Below are 22,792 nucleotides of genomic sequence, written 5' to 3'. Positions count from 1 at the left end.
TATAGAATACTTTCATAAAGTCTATTTACACCCCGGTGCGCAGACCTTACAATTTTTATTAATTCAACATTTTTGGATCTTGTCGCCAAAACGCGCTATATACAGCATCATTTCAAAATGCCTAAAATGCTGGCGTTTGAACCCAAAACCATATCAGCCTCCAATGGGTTCTCTACCCCGCTTACGCATTTCTCAACTTCGCAGTTTTTCAGTTGTTGCAATCGATCACTGTGGTCCTTTCACAACGAAAGCAATGAAGATTCGCTCTTTAAAAAAGTTCAAATCGTACGTGGTCGTGTTTTGTTGTTTTGCTACTAAAGCATTACACTTAGAACTTTCGGGAGATTTGTCTAGTGAGACGTTTTTGTGTGCCTTCCGGCGTTTGATTTCACGAAGAGGTCCTGTAATAAAATGTTATTCTGACAACGGTACAGCTTTCGTTGGTGGTAACAAAATAATTCAAAACATGTTGAGAAATGCAGCAAATTCTCTCGCAATAGAATGGCATTTTCAACCTCCTTCTGCTCCACATTTTTCGGGATTGGTAGAAGCTGGAATCAAGTCAGTAAAAACGCATTTGAAGCGAGTAATTGGTGAACAGATTTTAAATTACGAAGAATTTTACACAGTACTCGTTCAGATTGAGGGTTTGCTAAACAGCCGCCCTCTAACACCCATCAGTTCAGATGCCAATGATTTTTCCGTGTTAACACCGGGTCACTTTTTAACCCTGGAACCTATTTCTGCGTTACCTGATCCAGATTTGTCTCACTTGAAGTTGAATCAGCTTAGTCGATGGCAACTTTTACAACGACTCCATCAGGATTTTTGGTCACGATGGCATACAGAGTATTTACATACCTTGCAACAAAAGGCGAAATGGTTTGCTCCCACCTCGCCTCCTCCCAAACTTGGTACTTTAGTAATAATAAAGCAAGATAATGTTTCTCCTTCGAAATGGAATCTTGCCAGAATTACAGCTCTGCACCCAGGTGCAGATGATATTTGTCGCGTTGCTACGATCCGCACTGCAGATGGTAGTGAATTCAAAAGACCTCTGGTAAAGTTATGCCCTCTACCAGAAGTTGAAATTTCGCATTAAAAAAGGGTCAAATACCCCTTTTTGGGTGGCCGGAATGTTTACGGTTCACCTTATCATATTATTTTTTTGAGTTTAGTATTATTTTTGTTTCATTACCTTCCTAAATGCAAAGGTTGAGTGAGGAAATTTTCACTTTTATTTTTTGGGTATTATTTTTTTTTCCCTGTAACCACACGGGATTCTTTCACCGCGCAAATGCAGTTGGGGAAAACTCAGACATGCGCGGAGAGAAGTAGCAGGAATACGGCCATTTTTCGCTCCGCAAATTGGTACTCCGCTTTAAAAGTATTTTTCCCGCATTTTGTGATTAGCTATATGATTGCTATATGTGTAAAATCGAAACTCTAGAGTGTTGTGCAGCAGAAGAACACACATTCGAAGCCTTGTGGACATCCTATCCGTCGACAGAACAACAGGTGAGTGGACCCAACTGTTCGTCGTCATTTTGCATTGATTGGGAGTGATCTCCCTGGTCCTTTAATTCTTATTATTCTTATAATTGAATGAACCAGCGCCATTAAAGATTTCACAGCTATGAATAGTGCGGCTTGACAAATTGATGCCATACGTTCTTTGGAAATGTCTTCCATAGCCTTTTGCTGTTTCAAAGGAGTTCCTGTGTGCATACTGCAACAGGTATCGATCCTGACGTTGTGTTGTCAGTCTTCTCCGACCGCTTCGATGCATTTTGTGAACATGTGAACACATTTTGTTCTGTGAACCTCGAGAATACCCTAGAAACCGTGCTCTGGATTAAACCTAGTTCTCTTGTTATGTGCCATTGGGTCCACCCTTGCTTCTGCATAGTTACAATTCTCATACGATCTTCTTCAGATAAACGTGCACCAGACACTGCACATGAATAACTCACTATATTATCAGACACTGATTATAAGTTCTTCATTTGAAAATTTTTATACAATCGTGGTTTTTTGTGGTCTAACCATTTTGCTGATTTTTGCCGAAGTTTCGAATTTAATTAAATTTTTCTTTAGGGCTCGAAAAGTACAGTAGGTTTTCCTTGTTGATAATATGACTATTTTAAAAACCATCAGACATATTAGATACATATTAAAAAAATAAAAACATTGAAACAACCAAATTTCCGAGACAACACCAACTACTTTTAGAGCCCTGAAGAGGAATGTAATTAAATTCGAAACGTCGGAAAAACATTTGTTTTTTTTTTTAAGAAAAAATTGATCCTGTTACCCAACGAACCTTTCTTCAGAGTAATCATTTACATTCATACTCTAACACAGAGGTTCTCAAACTTATTTTGTCTACCGCCCGCTTCGAGACTTAATTATTTTCTAGCGCCCCCCAATTTTTTTACTTCACTACATCTCAAAAATCACAATAGCAGTCATTATTTTAATAATTAAATTATGTGTATCATGTGAAAATAAGACTTTCTGATGAGGGTAATGTAAAACACCATTTTGTTATATTATTCATGCTATTAAAACAAACATTTCAATTTGAATTTTAAAACTAATGTGAAGGATGAATTTGATGATTTTTAACAATTTTGTTAGTATCATGTTCCAATTTACTCAAAAACAGCCGTAAGTCACCGCTTTCGGTAATCTGCAACCGATTTCTCTTTTTTAGTTAGCAACGTTGCCACATCACTAAATTCACGTTCACACATGATGGGAATGCTATCAAAAATCCATCGTTAAACGATGGACCACAATCCAGGGTAAAATTGCGGGTTTGGCTTTTGTAGCCAAAATTCTTGGTATCCATTTTTGAATTTTATTTTTATTTTCTCGTTCGTTATCAGTTCTATGAGTTCCTCTACCAGCTGAGGCGACCCTGCTGTGTTGACATATTAAAAAGGATCCAACACCCAGTTCGGTATTTCATATTTTAAAGTTACCTGGATTCGTTTTGCGAAATCACTGTGGAGGTTCTCCAAATATTGGCAGTAAACAAGCAAGTCGTCGTTGTTGAAGAATACAAATTAGGGAAATTGCAAAACTAGCGTCTGCCGATTTCATTCTTGTATAAGAGCACTTTGGCTACAAAAGCAGCAATGACATTTTTGTTTTAATTAAATTCAAGTCGTCCCCTTGAAGTTGGAGATTGACATCATTTAATAATTTATACAGGTTTGTCAAGTACGCAATATCATTCTTTGAAGTGATGAGGTTGTTGTGCAATTCTTTGTCTTTGTTTTCCAAGAACTCTATTACAGAGTCAAATAGATTGTAAAATCGAGTCAGACAGTTACCTCTTGATAACCAACGCAACACAAAGCTGATTAAATAATATGTCATTTAAAGAACTGTTCCGGATTTTATTGACTACTGGTTGAGTGGAAGAGTAGCGTAAGCTAAACTCCGCCAGTATAAATAAAGACAATTTATTATTATTATTATTATTATTATTATTATTATTATTATTTGATGATATATTGCAGTGATTGAGAGAGGCGCTCTCTCAAATTTTTCGCAACCAAATGTTGCCTATGAATGACGCAATGTACGGCGAGCACATCTGGAATTTTATTTTTTAAGTCCGCTATGAAGACTTTGTGAGGTCTTGTCGTAACCGGAGCGCCATCCGTAGCAGCTGATATAATATTCTTCAGTGGAATTTCTTTCTCATCGCAACATTTTTCCAGTGTATTATATATGGTTTCTCTTTTTATATCTTTCTCTAAATTTCTATCATATTGTAGTTCTTGATATATTTTCTCATTTTTAATAAACCCCACGTATTACAATATCTAACTGAATTGAGAATTTAGAAGTCTTCAGATGATTGTACAATGACTCTTCAATGTTTTCGGCCACCTCATCAATTCGTCTTTGCACGGAACTATTGCTCAAAGGAATTTTTCGGATAATATCTGCCGCTGATTTGGAGCACAGTAGTTATTACTTTTATTGCCGGTAAAATTGAATAATCTCCAATAGTGTGAGGTTTACCTGTTTGAGCAATTAGCAAGGAGATATTGTGGGAAGCTCGGAGTCCGTCGTCGTCTTGCTTAGAAGTCGCTGAAAAAAGTTTTGACATAATTAGCTGAGCTGAATGTTTCTTTTCCATATTTTTCAATATATCCATATTTTATATATTTCGCGCTATACTTCCGGTTTGTTCTTTTTTGCTTCCGACATAATTTTGTCTTCAAAAATGGCGAAGTAAAGAATCGAGTATTAAAAACTTGCTAATGACACCACTCACAGTATTCACCATCGCACATACACCACTTTACCTAGCTAGTCGCTAACTGAATTCATTTGTTTTCGTCAATGACATTACTGGCTGTGGAAAGTCATCTTCGTTTCAAGCAGGTTGGCGCCCAGCTCTCTTATCCTTAGGACTGATGCTCGTCAGAAGGACGAGCGGGTGGTCAATACTGATTATTTGGTGGCATTATGAAAGTCCTCAGACATCGTTATCGCCCTTCACGGTGAACCCCTATCTGGCTGGAGTGTTTGGATGAAGATATCGTTCATCTTCTAACGGAGGACAATACATTACTGGCTGGATGGCGCGCGCGCTTTTATATGAGGCAGCAGGCGGGCCTAGTTCTTTCGAGAATGGAGACTAGAAACTTCTCGCTTCGCATTGAAGCTTATCGTCATCTATTGTACAGTTTGACAACTGTCGGACAGGAAATAGTTACTGTCTAGTCCCCTAGATGGCGATAAACGAGGAAACGAACCTTAAACGTAAAGGAGCGGTAAAGTTTGTGTCAAAAGCAAAAAACATTTTCAAATTAGCCATCGCCCCCCTAAACCGCGTCAACGCCCCCAATCTACTGTGCCCTTTACTGTCTCTCTATAGGCCTCAAGGGCTCACAAGGGGGCGTTATCGCCCACTTTGAGAAATACTACGCTAACAGTAGTTCATTAAACAGACTATACATTGTTTTTTATTATTCAACTGAAACAAGAATTTAGGAAACACAAATATATTTAATTCAAAGTAGGTGATCGAAATGACGACCACCTCGTTGAATACAAAACATTCAATAACATTTGAGGCGTCACTTTTCGAAAAGCAGCCCTTATTAATATTTTCCAGTATGGTTGGAGTAGGCAAGTAAAATCTGGTGATCTCGCTGGCCTATTTTGTGGTCCTCCCCAACCAATCCATTTAACCGGAAAGCACATATTTATTGTTATGAAAAGTATGTTAATCCTCACTAAACGTGTCCAGAACCCATAGACAAAACTCGATTCGTCAATGGAAGGTCATGTCATATAATTCCTGGTGCATCTGAATACGGTACGGGTGAAATTTGTATTTTATTTGTTGCCCTAGAAATGATCCGTTTGCTTATCCCTGTATTTTTCTCGATGGGATAAGTTTTCATTTTCAACGGTAATAATTCAGTGAATGTTTTGGATAACGTAAAACACAAGAGCTGTCAATGAGAATTCTTTCAACAAGTTGAATAAATGTCGTTTCAAAGTTATCTTGATTTCAAGAATGCATTGAAATAGAACTATTTGCCAATTATATGTGAAAAACTATTTTATATATATTATATTGTTAAAAAAATACAGGGTGTTTGTTCTCTTTAAAATAACAAAGTTATATTTGTCTGAAATTATAAAAAAGTGACAAGGACCTTTTATGAAATCTTATCATTTTTTCCTGGCCTATTCAAAAGTGTAACGAAATACAGGGTGTTCCATTTAAAAAACACAACTTCGATATGTCACTTTTTTGAGCCTACAGGGTGGCTCCAAAATAATTTTCCTTTGCAGCCTTAATGAAATGGAGAAAATCCCGAAAAAATTAATGGTTTGGTTTACAGGGACCGTGTCGTATGAGGTGCCCCACTCTGTATATGGGATCGACAATATGATTTCCCAATACTCCTACCCAGACATTTATTTTCTCAAGAGGTTGAGTGTGACCTTCCCGTTCAAGTTAAAGTGTATTCGTGACTAAAACAAATACTTTTTATACAGTATAGATTCTCAATCAAACATTCGGATATTAACTCACAAAACTGTATTCGCAGCAATTTCTCGTCCGAGATAGATTTTCTTCTAGCCCTTCTGAACTCTAGCTACACTGCCAGTTGTTTCAAATTTGTCAATCAATTCTCTGATACATTTTCGGAAGATCGGATTATCAGGAAATCTTACATTGTCTCATAAACATTACTGCTGGCCTCGGCGTGAATAAGGATTGCTTCTGTTTTGTTGTGCAAAAATTGGCGCGAACCATTTTTGAAAATTTAAGCGAAATGAAGCGAATGCTCAGTATCAATAGTGACAGCTGTCAAGCTAACACAATTTTTTCTGTAACTAGAGTAACGCGATGTTGATTCATCTACATAGTTGATCGCAAAAAACCTAAATCGAATCAAAAACAGAAATGCGCTTTTTAGTCAAATACTATTCATTTCCGTGAGAAATTTCTTTCTCACATTACAAAGTTTGTATAACCTGTGATAACTCACTTTGTTTCAATCTTCTCGGTTACAAAGTTACGAATTATCATTTTTCGTAGTATCCAATTCATAGACCAATTACTCTGCAATCGGCTATCCAAATTCAAAACAGTAAAGGTCGTTATATAGAGAATTGAAATACCTTTCGAGCGAAAGGTCTCACTCAAATCTCTCCTTCCTATTTGAAAAAAAAGTTGATAGTACCCTCTCTGTGGTTGGAGTTTGTATAAAAAAGTACTGAAATGACTCGTTTTCATACGAATTTAGTTCGACTTAGATATCTTGCCCCGGTCAAAAGTTAAGACGGGAGAATGTTTACGTTTACGCACTGTATAACTATAAGTAATTCACGATTCGAGTATTTAAGAGTTGAATATTCACTCTGAATAAATAATAAAAAATATTCCATAGTTGCCAAGTAATTTTGAAAACCATGCACAAACTCGAGATTCCATAATTATAGAACTGCAAATGATTTACAAAATTAGCGAGTTAGAAATTTTCCAGATGATTTAGGTTATTTAATTTTGAGAAATAGTATTACCTGTTTTGTCATTCCTAAGTCTAATTCCCAGTAGAAATACCTTGAACGTATAAAAAAAACAAAAAACACCCTCCAGTTTTATACATTTCAGACCACCAAACTCGGGTTACTTTCATGATCATATTAAAAGAATATGTTTAAAATATGTTCTTCTGTTAACCAGCTGTCACACCCCTACGAATGACAAACCTCAGAAGTCGAAATTTGTGCGAGCTAAGGACTAACGAGGTCGTACCTTTTAACGTGTGATCCCTAACACGGGTTGCACGATAGCAAGTGAAAATCGATTGTTCAGCCTGCCGCTTGAACACATATCGGTTGATTGAGAAAGTGATTGAGAGAGATTGAGAGAGTGATTGATTGAGTGAGTTGATTGAGAGAGTGAAACACACACGTCGAACTACCCGGCTACCGACCTACATATACAAATGAATAATATCAATTTATTCATAACATCCGTTGATATTTTCGTTTGGGGTTATTATAAAGAGTTTGTTTATGCACGAGAAATGCTCTTGAATCTTTAAAAAACTTTTCTCGCACATCATTTCCAAACTTGGTTAAAAAACACGTGCCGAGAAACAGTATCTTGTTTTGGTGTGACAAAAAAGTGTTTTTGATAGATTTATTTCACGCCAGAGGTTCCAAATCTATCTATTAAAAAATGCAAACCATTTCTGAATATTGGTATGACTTTACTCCCGCCGGAAAAATTTTCTCGATCGGCCTTTATTTACAACTTTGATTCGGAGTTAATTTTCCGTCAATAAAAAAAATCTTTATTTACTTTTAATTCATTTTTTACAATCCTGAAAGTAATATAATTTTAATAATTGTAATAATAAAATGGTGCCAAATTTTAAGTTTTGATATTCATTGATTTTATTTGAGGAATATCATCTCTACTCAAGTTTGAGTAAAGCCTAGATGACGACAGCACGACCAGCTGTCGAAAGCGCTCGCATATAATCAAATAGGAGTTATAAAGCTTCAAATCCTTGTGACTTATATTGGAGACTTCTTCTTCAATTAGCTCTATTACTTTCTTATCAAATTTTGAAAAATTATTTTTACGCCTGATGCATTGTTTCAATTTTCCCCAAATCATCTCAATGGGATTGAAAACACAAAAATAGGGGGAAGTCTCAGTATGGTGTGTCCATACTTTTCAGCAATATTCTCAAGGGCATACACTTTTTCAAATGTTTTTGTCTGTAAAACTTCAAGTAGTTGGTTGTTGGTATAGTAAGCTTCAAATTACAAATTGTTATCCATTAAAGAACTTTGTATTTCATCTTTTCTCAAATTTTTATTCGGTACTTTGATGAGATGTCGCGAATGATAGGAAGCGTTGTCAAGAACTATTACACTATTCTCATTCAAATTTGGGATCAATGTGTTTTCAAACCATTCCTTGAAAATATTAGCTTCCATGTTCTTATAATAGTCAACATTGCAGTCCTCAAGTTTTTTTCCAAATAATTTCAAAGAATTCGGAATCCATCCTTTACTTCCTCCGCAATGCACAATGATTAGTCGCGATCATTTGTTTGCAGGCATGTTAGGCGTACACATTCTCGAACCATCAGTCTACCCTTTCGTAACTGTGTCGTGAGTGTCACACCAAGTTTCGTCCAAATAGAAAATTTGCCGTTGTTCTTGTCTATATTTAGTTATTTGTTCTAAGTATTTGTTACGCAATTCCACTATTCTTCTGCTTTCCTTAACAACATACGTTGTACCTTACGTTGTTGCTTGTAATAGTTTGTTTCCCTCGAAACCAAACTTGAGATGTAGATTCTTATATACATTGAAACATACCCTCAGTGTTTCAGTATTCAAATGCATCCGAATGTTATTTACTGGTATATCTTTTTCGCATTGTTCACCATCGTTATTGGAATCACTACACTGGAAAAAGTCTACGTTGTTATCACACTCGTTATTACTATTAGTATTATTAGTAGTATTGTTAGTAAATTTTTGAGTAATTATAACTGCACTAATATTGCATTTCAACACTCAAATCGCGAGCAGTTCCTGAAATGAGATAACCATCCCCGCATTTCCTGATTTATATTCGTCACAGTAACATGACTTCATATTTAATTGTATGGCTCTTTAACCAATCATAAAACTCTGTTAGTAAAAATTATCCAATACGAACCGCCAATTCTGCAGTATACGTGGACTATTTCGCAGCCGGTTCATATATATTGTTTTTTTGGCCTTTGAGAGTACCGCCAACTTCAAATGTTCACAATATCGTTTACTTCGACTACACCTAATGTTATTTCCTATGTAACTGATACTAATCTTTTACATGTTCGCTACCAGCGATTGCGTAGGGCTGATTACATAGTTTTTGTTCTGGTGAGAGACAAGTGTTTTTAATAGATTCATTTTCAGTTTGTTTAGTTCGTTTAAGATATGTTCATCCTTAGGATTGATAAAATAGGCAATACTTAATATTATCAACTATGAGAAACTATGAAACTATAAGATTTCTTCTATTTTTGATTTAATAAAATTGAAAATTCAGCTCTGCCCTGCTTGAACATAAATTTTTCACTGTTGATCAAAAGTTTTCCAACTTGCATTGATGATGAGAAGCTGATAATTTTGTAAGCGGGAAAATAATTCATAAGATTTATTATGTTCCAAAGAAAGGAATCGATTTGAAAAACCATTAATAACTTGATAATTCGAAAACTACAAAAACTTGGATAACACATTTATGATATAGATACCCCACTTTGCGAGGAATCTAATTTTATTTGGATCTGTATATTACCATGACATACTATTATTGTGTGTTAGAAACAAATTCTCGAATAATACCCAACATACAGAAATGTCGGTTAATATTTTCATTTTGTGTATTTCAAGGAGGCGTACTTGAACAAAGCGAATTACCTCAGTAGAATCGGAGATAAAGAAAACGCTATCAAAATTTTGAGCCAAGCCTTCGATAGGACCGTCGCTCTGGGCTACAAACTGGACAACGTGTTTCACTGCATCAGAATAGGGCTGTTCTTCATGGACAACGATTTGATTCGACGGAATCTCCAAAGGGCTGAATCTCTCATTGACCAGGGTGCCAACTGGCATAGTCGAAATTGTTACAAAATGCTGAAAGCGATATATTCACTGTACACTAGAGACTTTTTAACGGCCTCGAAGTTGTTGGTTGGCGCCGTCTCCACCTTTGTTTGCACAGAGCTGATATCCTTCGATTATTTCATAAAGTACACAGTTTTATCAGGTGTACTGGCCTTGAGTCGCGCCGAAGTAAAGAAAGATCTGATAGAAAACCCCGATGTCCAACAGGCTCTGCATTCCACTGACGTGCTCAGGGAATACTTATCCTCGCTATACTATGGCGAGTACAAACTTTTTTTCCAGCGACTGGGCGATTGCGAGCTCATCATGAAAAAAGACATGCTACTCAATCCTCACTACAAGTACTACGTGAGGGAAATGAAGGTGAAGGCGTACGACCAATTACTTTCTACTTATATATCGGTGAAGCTCACGTATATGGCTGATCAGTTTGGCGTGTCTAAAGATTTTATCGAAAACGAAGTTAGTAAGCTAATTGCGGCTGGGAGATTGAATTATAGGATTGATAAAGTTAACCAGACGATTGTTAATAAGGGAAAAGATACCAAGAACGAAGTTTTTAAAGCAGTCCTGAAGCATGGTGACCTTTTACTCAATCGAATACAGAAATTAACAAGAGTTATAAATATCTGAATCATGTTGATAAAAATATTCTTCGAATCGATGTGCAAATATGTTTTTCTGATATTGAATTTTATATTCAATTTTTACAAACATCTATCCAGAAGTATTCATATACGTATTGTCATATACAGGGTGTTTCCTAACTACGGTACGAAACGTCAGGGGGTAATTCGTTGGGTCGTTTTAAGAAAAAAAGTTATCATGAACATATGTCCGGAGTTGCTTCGATTCTGAGATACAGGTCGTTGAAGTTGAAAAAAAAACGGTATTTATGAAATATAAATATCCTTACACCGATTTGGTTGAAATTTGCTATAGTTATTTGAAGTAATAAGGCGCTTATTTAGCTTCGTTTTCGAGAAAAAAAAGAAGCCACTTTTCAAATCATGAACACCTGCTTTGGATACCAGCTGATAGTGATACTGTTGTCATATCAGTGAAAGTTATTGTTGTCAATTAGCAGTGATTCCATAATGAATAATTTTACTAACGCTAAAATGGCTGACATGAACTTTATTTATGGATTAGCAAATAGAAATGCGGAAGAAGCACAGAGAATCTACCAGGACAGAAATCTTAACAGAGTAATTCCATGTGCTAAAACATTTAGAACTCCACATGCAATTTTATGTGAAACTGTGAGTTTTAATAAAAATGCTGGTGGTGGAAGACCATCAGAATTTGTAACAACGCCTGAACTAGAAGAAGCTATAATTCATGCGATAGAAGACGAACCTTCAAATAGTACTAGGAAGATTGCACTGCAGCTGGAAGTCAGCTCAAAAACCGTATGGACAGTTCTGAAAAGAAACCTCCTATATCCATATCACATACAGCGGGTCCAGGCTCTACTGCCTCGGGGTTTCCACCCAAGATTAATGTTTTGAGGAGGTTGATGGCACACAATAATAATAATAATTTTTACAGCATATTTTAGTTATAGACAAAGCAAATTTTTCACGAGATGTTCTTATGAACTTTAACAATGAGCATTTTTGGGCCGACGAAAACCCCCACATCATTAGAGAAAGTCATTTTCAGCAACAATGTTCGCTGAACGTTTGAGTAGACTACCTAATTGGCCGGTTCTTTCTACCAGCAAGATTAACAGGTGAATCCTACACTGACTTGTTGCGAGATCATTTACCCATTTTGTTAGAAGTGCCGCTACTTGTAATACATGTGGTTTGTGCACGATGGGGCTCCAGCTCATTTTAGTGTTCTTGCTCTCGACATCACCTACCCTAATCACTGAATTGGACGTGCAGGACCTCAAAATTGGCTAGTTCGCAGTCTTGATATGAATCCTCCAGATTTGACTTGAGGAATCGAATAATTGATAAGGAACACCACGAGGAAATGGACGTTTAGAAATTCGAAAGTTGGTTTTAAAAGATTTTACCAAACTTTGAACCAAACTGTTGTTGTCATGGACAATGCCTCCTACAACAGCAAACAACTGCCTGGCGGAAAGCTGATATCATTAACTAGCTGTCTAAAAAAATTGCCATTCGACGATAATATGTTAATAGTTCAGTTACTCAATATTGCAAGGAAACATATACCTCAGTTGAAGAAATATGTTGTCCTCGTGAGAGGAACATAATTCACACCGCCTTTCATCTTACCATTGTGAGCTAAACTCGATCGAGGTAATATGGGCTCAAATAAAAAAACAAGTGGCGAGGAAAACTTGACTCTTGAAATGAATGAGGTAAAAGACCTGTTAGCTACTGCCATAGAAAATGTCACACCCGAGTCATGTATAAAATGCATTAGACACACGATCTCGAAGGACATTGCAATTGAACCATTGAATATTACCTTGAATAATAGCGATAGTTGCTCATCATGCGACGAGTTTTCTTCAGACGATAATGAATAATAGAATATTGAAAGTAATTTTAAACTTTTTGCCGGTGGTAATGGTTTATGTGATTATTTCTTTTTACGATTATTTGCTGAATTAAAAAAAATCACGATAGTCCACTTAGGGACAGTTTTACATAAATTAGATGCAAACTTTTGCTAAAACAACTTTTATGATTATGAACAACCATATCTATGATTAATCTAGATGTAAAAATTCAAATTTTGGTCTAAAAATTTGAATTCATGTCAGAATGAAATTGAGGATCACCTTCACCAGTTTTATGTCGAGTTTACTTCCAACAAGATGGATCACCCACTCATAATACTAATAAAGTTATCAATTTCGCAATAGAGCATTCTCATAATCAAGTTGTTGGTCGAGTACGGCCGCTTGCTCTCCGTATCTCACTTTATTTGGAGATTCAACAGCCTCAGCCACTCTTGAAGTGTTAGGGGGAAAACTTTATAAATATAACGCCTCAAACGTTTTAGAGAAACACTTGAACTAGCTGAAATGTGACTTGTACTTTGAAAATCTACTGTATTGAAATTTTGTCAAATAATTCAGGTGTATCACTTTCACCAATTCAGTTCCTTTTGTTAATCTACTGCCAAATGAATAAGTATGGTTTGTTTGACGTCAATACTTTGTTCAAAAAGTGATTGGCAAAAATGACCATCTTTGGAAAAATAATATTAACGAAAATGTAGTTTTGCCAACTTGTCTTATTCCTATTTGTCATACTAGTCTCTAAAACCTTGCTATTATAATTTTATGACAGCATGTGATGTTCTTAGAATAGTTTACTTGCGAACATGGTGGTCATGAACGGAAGTATGTATATTTTTTTGCGTATCTAGGTATGATTGTAATAGTACATACTTGTAGTCATTGTTCTAGGACAACGTTTGAACCATGCCATTTGATAGGTTAAGATGCAGTATTGCATTTGGTTTATACCTTTTTTTCATACCTGTCAATAAAAACATTATATTTTTTATTAATCTCAATCATTTCTGTAAATATTTATTGATAAATAGATATACGGTAACTATCCGGTATCCGGCCTATCCGGTGGAATACCGGATAACTAGCGCCTATATCCGGCCAAATACCGGATTTGAAAAAAAATAATTTTTAGTTAATTATTCCTGTATTTTGTTTGTATCACTTGAAAAATACAATCAGTCATCACACAACAATTCTACAATTTAGAAAATGAATTATTACTCATAATGCACTAAGGGCAAATTATAGTAAATGAATACTAATTTCTCCGCATTGAGATCAAACGGTTTTGCTTGGCTTCGTAAATAAGGCCAGCTTTAGTAAAAAGTATTTCGCTGTATACGCTGCTGCAAGTTGCTGACAGATAGAAGCACTTCAATGTAAGTCAATGAATGAAACAATTTTCAACACTCATCAACAAAAATATCCGAATTGGACCACCCTATCGTTCGCGCGACGGGCGTGCTTCATGCGACACACCAAATGGCAACGTTCCGTCGTATAATCGGCGGCCGAATATCCGACATTCGGCGGCCGAATATTCGACATTTGGTGGCCGAATATCCGACTATCCGGCTGTAAATTTGGCCAAATATCTGGTATCCGACTAAACTGCTATCCGTTTCATCTCTGACAAATACCGCCACAAATCGAAGAGTTCACTGCATTATTTCTTTTCAATTACCATACGAATTCGAAAAAAATCATTTGTCAATTTAGAAATGCATAGTTCGATGAGAGTTATTTTATTTCATTTCTTAGAATGCTAAATAAGGCACATTAGCTTATCATAACCGTCGCGACAGAGTTGTTATTTACATGGTAATACGAATTGAAATAATAAAGAGCTACTCACTAATGTTGATGAATCTGTCATTTCCGAGAAATGTTTGTATTAAAACTAGTGGCGTCTGTAGAGCCTTAGTTTTTTAATCTGTTGCTCAGATTACGGCTTGAAACTATGTCGTGAATGAAATCTTCTTGGGTGGCGCCAGTCGACTTTCTATTCAATTAAAATAAACCGCCTTCATCCACATTGTTGATTAACCTCGGTTAATAACCGAGAATAAAAAACATCAAATCCAGAAATGATATTATATATTTATAGGTGTCCTTTCAAAGCTTGCGATTTTCATGTTGGACAAGTTTTCTCAAACGTTTTTTGTGAGACATTCTAGCTTAATTATTGGTTGAAAAATCTCATTTGTCAAAATTAATAGTGAAAGTAGAATTGTAAGCCCCGGTGCAGTTCAAAAAGTGTCATGTAACATATTGTGGTAACTGTTGAGTTACGTTTGTTCTCAAGTGCTTGTAGTTATTATACAATTTTTTGTCATCATTTTCATCACCGACAGTGGAAATACAGCTACTGGCCGAACTTAATCTATATTTCGCTGATTCATACATAAACATTTTATTTTGTCATTTACTTATACTTCAATTAAAAGGATTGAAAATTATTAAATTTGGCCATTCATACACCATTGTCAAATAAAAAGCGGAACATGGGGTGTAAACGTACATTTAAGATGTTATGATTTAACAAATTTTATTCCTCTTTGCAAAAATATAAAAATTTGAAATGGCAAACATTTAAAGTCGAAAAGGAAGTTGAAAAAATATATCAAGTATAACTCAGTGTTACTTGCACTTCATATATCATTAATAATTGCAGAATGTCGATATCAACAAAGATCAGAGGTAGAAAAAATTAAAAGTGTGATGAATGATTGATTTACATTTTAGAAACTGTTCAAAAGTAAATAGTTAAAGGTAAATATTTTCTGTATGCATCAGCCAGATAGAAAAATAAAAGGTAAATTGAACTTTTTACTTAATTTTTTCCTATAAATAAATAATAATTGGACTAACACTAATTATTGTTTCCATTCCATTCAATAAATGTTTGAATGGTACATAGATAAAGTGCATGACACGCGACAAATTAGTAAACTCTAGATGAGTAAAATTTGAACCTTGGGCGTAAAATAAACCAATGAAAACACTTTTCCAAACACCAGAACTGGAACACTTTTTCACCAACTCAGCATCTCTACGTGAACATTAAAACTTTTGGTTTTTACTTAGATAACAATTCGAAACCAACTCGTAGTGACCCCTTGGTATTAAATCAAAAATGTGTTTCTGTTAATCATTTTTTTTTTCTGAATCCTACGACGAGAAAGCCTACAAACCGGGGTAAATATTCTTGACTCTCACCATTGAATACTATTGTATGAATTGTCACAATCCAACCACAATATCGTTTGTCCATGGTAGTGAACGCATATTAAGAGTTTTACGGATTCGCGAGCCATTTAAAAAAATGAAAAACCAACTCGATTATAGAGAAATTCGTATGAATTTCTCTAAAATCTTCAAAATTGTTCATCGGGAAAACCAAAAATATAGTTTTCTAAAATAAGATAATATTATATTGAAAGCACCCAGCGATTTAGACTTGGACGCTTTTTAACGAAAGAAAATTTGATAGATTTCAATGGTCATTACTATAACCAGAGACAAAGATGAATCGCAGTAATATTAGCTAAGATGTTTGAATACTATGATGTACAGTAAATTTTTCACTCACCAGAACTGTAACACTCTTCTGTGTGTCGCTCATAGAAATGTAGTTCTGGCGTGGGGAAAAAAGTATTCGATGAAGTATTACAATCTAAACTTCTTATTCGAACAAACTAAAACTATTCACATCTATTATTCCATAAACCAGATGTTGCCTCTACGAACGACAACCCGCAAAAGTCGAAACTTGTGCAAGCAACAGATTGACGAGGTCTCATATGACAAAACCATTGATGTTACAGAACAATTGAAAATGAAATGTTACGTAGATCAAAATGATCAAAATAGTTTATTTAGGTCAATGATAGCAACTAGGAGTTTTAATCTTTGAATACTCAACCTTTTCAGATATCGCAAGAACTAATTGAACTTGTTTCATATTATCGTCTTCAAATCACAAAAACTGTGGCTGTACCATGGTATAAGTCTTCGCACTAGCAACGCAAAATACCTACTCGCAAAAACCAGTTTTATTTGTCAGGAAAAGCAAGAAACTGAGGTGGTGCAGTTGATAAAATCACTGAGATTTCATAAATATCATCAGTTTAATGTTTTTAGAATCCATGCTTTCTCCTAATATAATTCAGAACAAAAGTAATGGGGTTTGAGCATCCAGCAGGGTCGAAAAAACTTTGTTCGAATAAGAAAATGGTTCTATTGCGTGCCATCTGAACAAAATCCATTATTTCACTAAAATCACTAAAACACCTTTTATCTTTTAAATTCTTTACCTTGTCAAAATTTTGTTCATCTGCATTTCGTTTCATGCTATCTAAAAAATGGGTCATGGCTTTGTTTTCAATAAGAAGTTTTTTTTTTTCGATTTTATCCAAGGTATAAACTAAAGCCTAAGAAGATTCGATCAAATAATTTTAACGAGGAATCTGAAAATAACTTGGTTGAGAGTTTTGTGTGAGAAGATGCCGAGTTCTGATTACCAGAACGTGAAGTAATCACGGAATTTTACATTTGAGATAATCGTTGATATGTGTTCATTGCTTAGCAAACTAGATCAAATGCATTAAAAAAACTAATTAATACTTTCACTATACTTTCACTTTCACTATAAAGGGTTTTACAAAAACCGCGACACGTGTTTCGCTTTACAACAGCTTCCTCAAGCATAAACTGAAAGTTACTTATAAATTACAACCATTTTATACTCTATCCTATTACCTACTTGTCTGCCTCATGAATGAATCTACTTGAAAAGGTCAGGTATGCATTCATTAACTGTATCAATACATTTTTCGAAAGTATACCTGTAAATGTACCTAACTATTTTTATCTGGAAATGAACAGATTCAATAATGGCGAATTATTCAATTCAGTTTGATTGTTCATAAGATATTGAGTTTTTGAATTTGTTTATTTCCATACTCTCCAACAGGTTAAGTTTCAAACCTTTCTTGTGGAAATAGAGGGGCTTGTATTCATGGTTGCACTCCTGTCCTTCTGTGATTGAAAGAGTGGCATATGTGGAGTTTATTTTTTCATTCTGGAATCTATATTTGTGTTCCTTTATACGGGCTTCCAGTTTGACCTATATAAAACATCGGACATAACACATACGATAATTTACACACTCCTGATTTTTCTGAAATTGAACTTCTTAATGTGCATGCCTAAGTTGTTGTTGTTGGTTTTGAAAGCTGTATTTACACCCTTGCTGTGCAGAAAATCTGAAATATTTGTAGTGGGTTGGCCTAAGTAGGTTAAGGTCCTACAACTTTTATCCTCTTCACTTCGAATTGGGTAAACTTATTTCAAAGCTTGACTATAACTTTTTTGATAATAAAGAATGTATTAGACCGCTATCGTAATCATTGTTGACGGCTATTTGCTTTATTATGTTGAGTTCTTTATTGAAATTCGCCTCTGACAAGGGCACATTTATCAATCTGTGGATCATACTGTTGAAATCTGCTACCTTATGCTGATATTCGTGAGTGGACGAATTATGAATGATAGTATCTGTATGTGCCGGTTTACGATAAATTGAAAAATCATGTTTGTTGTTAACTTTTGTTATTGCCAAGTCAAAAAAATTTATAGAGTCGTCCTGTTCCGTCTCCATTGTGAATGTGATAGAAGGGTGGAGAGAATTGATGAAATTCAGAAAGTTAGTCAACTGTCTGTTCGTTCCTGTTCACAATGGAGTAGTATCGGCCGATTCCATCATATATCTAGTATCAAAAGTTTGGGATGCTTCTAATGAAATGACTGAAAACCAAATATGAACGGAATGTGCTGTGCTATGCGAAAATTGCATTAAATGTGCTCTGTATATCCGTACATATCCGTTTTTCAAGCAGAAGTTCAAGGAATATCATTTTGACACCTCAATGAAATGAGCAAATCAGTAATCCTTATAGACCGGAATAGTCTGACTGTATTGAAAGAAGGTATTTTTTTGTGGAAAAAATTATTTTTTATTGATATATACTGTATACTAGATGCCTTGGTACTCAGGAATAACAGGCAAGTTAATAATTGTGTTAGATACGAATCACCAGCTCTTCTATATAGTGATTCTGAATCGACATAGTGAATATCAAAATCTTAAATAAGGGTTCAGATCAGGAATGGGGTTAATAAAAAATCTAAAAGTACTGAGAAAAACGTTTCAATAGAGTTAAGAAGAGGTTTTTCACATAAGTAAGTATAATATGATAATGATTTTAATCGAATAACATTTCGAAGGATGTGCTACAGCAAAAATGTCTTAATATGAAGCTTTACCGTCCTAACTGTTTTTTATACAATAATACACCACCTAACTACTAATGTAATTGTTTCTACAATTTTCTTAAAACACTTAACTCAAAATGGAACACATTTAAAAACCCTCTAGGTTTTTTTGACATATTTATCTGCATTCAGAATGAATAATAGTAAACTAAAAATTTGAAGAGATAAAAAATCCGAAAGCTCGATATGAATATATTGAATTTACCTACTAACAATTAAAATCCTTCAAAAACAAATCCATCCCAAGATCAAATCTTTTTCAAGTCTTCAAACGTAATCATACACCAAACTTTGTTGATTACCCAAACAAACGATAGCGAGAGTTAGAGAGTGATATGAGGTGTCAGGGTCGATAGCACTATCACCTCGGAGCTTCATTCTACTCATGAAAGATTAAAAATCGATATTGAGATGCGAATAGTTTCTGGGAAACAGAAAATTATCAAAAATAGACAAAAAAAGGGAAAAAATGCCCTAACTCATTCGAAAAAAAAAATTATTCAACTGAAAATGTTGCTTTTTACTCCCACCTATGGGGACAGAATTAAGAAGAATCCAAGTAGTCATGTGAACGTGCGTTTCGTGTATAATAATTATGGATGAAATCTCTTGCATAGTGCACGTAATCTCCCAGACAAGGCTGCTTGTACAGAGTCGTATACAGGGTATATGATTTTTTTACGTGAAGTGTAAGGACACAAATCAACAGTTTCTTCAGCCGAATCAGTACTTGGCATTTTAAAAATTTTAAACTTCAAAATACCGTATTCATTATATCGATTACTGTACATATATATGTACATATGCTCACAAAAATAAGTTTTTTTATCAAAATCGTCTTCCATGAGCTCCAGAGTGGGTATCATTTTATAGGCATGCATTTTACTTTCTTTTAATATATGTTTACTATTGATGTATGGCTAACATTGAATGTAGTGGATGCCTGTCTCACATGACCAAGCTCGCGAAACCACTTTATTTTGCTTATTGTTTCTTGAGATATGGACAGTCAATTAGGAAATTTCTCATGAAATAGACGAGCTACTTCCTGTTGTGTTTGGGTTTTATCTCAGTAACCAATCATTTGCAAAACTGCATTATGCATTTCCGGTAATCTAACCATTTGTCAGACTTAAAGTTAACGAACTTTAACTTAAATTGAAATACTGACAACTAATGTTGTAACATACAAAACAAGTTGACAAGGCGTTTAAAACTAACGTTGCCATGGAAATTATTTACAGTTTTATTAAAGGAAACCATCTAAAAAAACATGGTTTTTGCTTACTTTCTTTTTATCAATACCTCAACATGAAATAAGTTTTGACTATGTTGCAATAAGTTTCGGTAACCACATGATTTTAATTTATTTCATCCTAATTGTTGCAATAAACTTGAAAGCGATAACATTTTTGAATAGAGAATGAAGAGAGCGTTCAAACGATATATCACAAGCCTATACTTCCCATTTAAACAAATGGGGAGTGTACCTGTCATTCGACGAGGGTTGAAGGTAGGGGTAGCATTTTTCCGTTTTTCGTAACCGAAATAATAAATTTATTCCATTTGGCTTTTACACCATGTATGTACACACCACATGTGTTAAAACGTAACTGAACACTGTAATATAAATTCTTCCGGCCGATTTTACCCCAAGACATGTGAATGTGCGTGGTGATCATGCTTTGATCTCGAATCTATCTTTGTTTGGGTTACTTTGTTTGTTGGATGGAAATAGTTCAGTGCTATGTTAGAACTGCCGTACAACGTAAATACTTCAGTCACCGATATTCCATTTTTCGGTTTTTCCGCATGATACTACCGAATTATATCGCCAGAAAATGATGCTGTGGGATAAAGAACAAATTTTAATATATAATGAGATAAATGCCATTGTATTTATTTTTTTTTGGGAAAGAAAGGTTTTGGCTTTATACTTCTCCATCTTGATACAAAAAAATGTGATAATCTTCCAAAGAAAAGAAAGAAGCAATCAATTTAAAAAAGTAATTCTTAACAAATATGTGTAGATCATGCACAGAAGTAAATTTGATACACAAACTGGAAGAAAAAACCTTCTCGAAACAGCTACTTTCATCTCAACATTGAATTGCGTGAAAGATAAATACTTTTATATGAACACTGAATTATACAAAAGAAACACTTTTCTATTCAGTTTGTATTCCAAAATGAATCAGAAATCATTCACAAGATTCCTATACAATATAGTAAATGAAAGAGGTAAAATTTCACTTACATGGAACATTGATGTTTCGCCGTAAGACATTTGCCTTATCAGCTCTTCAGTACCATCTGAATAGCATAGTAAATAACACTGAAGAGCTAATAAGGCAAGTGTCTAAACATAGGATGTCACCATTGAGGATGACAGTGTTCCATGTAATGGAAGATCTCGACGAAAAGTGAAATAATGTAGCCCAAGATTTCAAAAACTTGCCTATTGAAGTCAATTATTTGGTGTGCTGGCTATAGGGTCTTTGATATGGTTGTAAATATTTGGAATCAAGTTTTATCATCATAGCGCTCTCTTCAATATTTTCGACTCACTAATTCTCGCATGGATACGGAGGTGTGTAGGCTTTAACGGCCGTTCTCCAATAGATTTTTAGATGTTTTCGGGTTTATAAGCCGTGGTCTGAAGGTTATTATACCTGACGTTTCGTCTGCTACTGCGGCAGAAATTATCAAAAGCGATGCGGCAACGGTCGAAGTGATCTACCTTGCTATTTGTTTGAAGGTGGTTGACAATGTTTCGTGGTGCATTACTTCGGACTACCATTGTCTAATATGATATAAATTAATTTGACATCCCTGAAAGAATATGTAAAAAATTAAAAGCATTAGCTGAAAAAATAACAATTTTATTGAGCAAAAAACTGAAATTACAATGAAATAACATACAAGCAACAACCAAAAAAAAATTTAACTAATACACGAGCTGAAAATTAAAAAAATATCAACAAGAAATGAAAATTAAAAGATTCCAAACCAAGTTACTACACGACGTTTCGATTGTTAGTATCCACAATCGTCTTCGGGTAATAACTGGACTTATTTTTCCGAGATCTGACTATTTATAGGTCATTCGAGTGCTTTCACCTATACCTTCTTCCCTCTCTCCGCTTCATTGGTTTTAGCGGTAGCTGACCATTCGGCGGGAGTTGGTCGTGTTCCGCTTAATTAGAGGTTTCCATATGTTACGTATCTCTACGCTAGCTTGGGTAAATGCGTTGTTGGACAACATATATGTGGCTTCTTTGAATTTTCTCCCAAACCAGTGTTCTTCCTTGTGGATAACTTCAGCTTGAGCCCACTTGATGTTATGTTGACAACTCCAAACATGCTCTGCTATTCCGAATTTGCTGGTTTCTCCTCGCTGTGTATGTTTCTTGTGCTTGGCAATGCGAACTTTCAATGGCCTCTTAGTTTCACCGATGTAAGATTCTCCGCACTCGCAGGGTATCCGTTAAATGCAATTCTTGGAATCTCAGTCCGCGTTTGGTGGCCGTGAGGCTGCTACGGATAATGTTCCCAGATCTGAAGCAGGTTCTGATGTTATATTTGGACCCAATCCTACTTATCCTTTTCGACAATCCTCTGATGTAGGGAAGTACAAGTGCTGGTTGTGGCGGCTTCTCTTCCTTGTGAAGCTCTTGCTGTCTTCTAGCTACAGCCAGTTCCACCATCACTTTGGAGTAACCATTCCGTTGAAGGTCATTTTTGATGATGTCTAGT

General features: G+C 35.2%; 1 protein-coding gene across 3 annotated transcripts in view; it reads left to right on the top strand.

Annotated features, from left to right (window-relative positions):
• Positions 1–22,792, top strand: part of p130CAS (Serine_rich_CAS and FAT-like_CAS_C domain-containing protein p130CAS) — a 97,331-nt gene that overhangs the window by 39,078 nt on the left and 35,461 nt on the right. The gene's annotated exons all lie outside the window — the stretch shown is intronic.

The sequence above is a fragment of the Leptinotarsa decemlineata genome, unplaced genomic scaffold, assembly GCF_025532065.1.
Source record: "Leptinotarsa decemlineata unplaced genomic scaffold, Ldec_3_MD MMD2_tig00004307_RagTag_RagTag, whole genome shotgun sequence".
Lineage (NCBI taxonomy): Eukaryota > Metazoa > Arthropoda > Insecta > Coleoptera > Chrysomelidae > Leptinotarsa > Leptinotarsa decemlineata.
The sequence above is the reverse complement of the archived record's forward strand: the minus strand, read 5'-3'. Positions and strand labels throughout refer to the sequence as shown.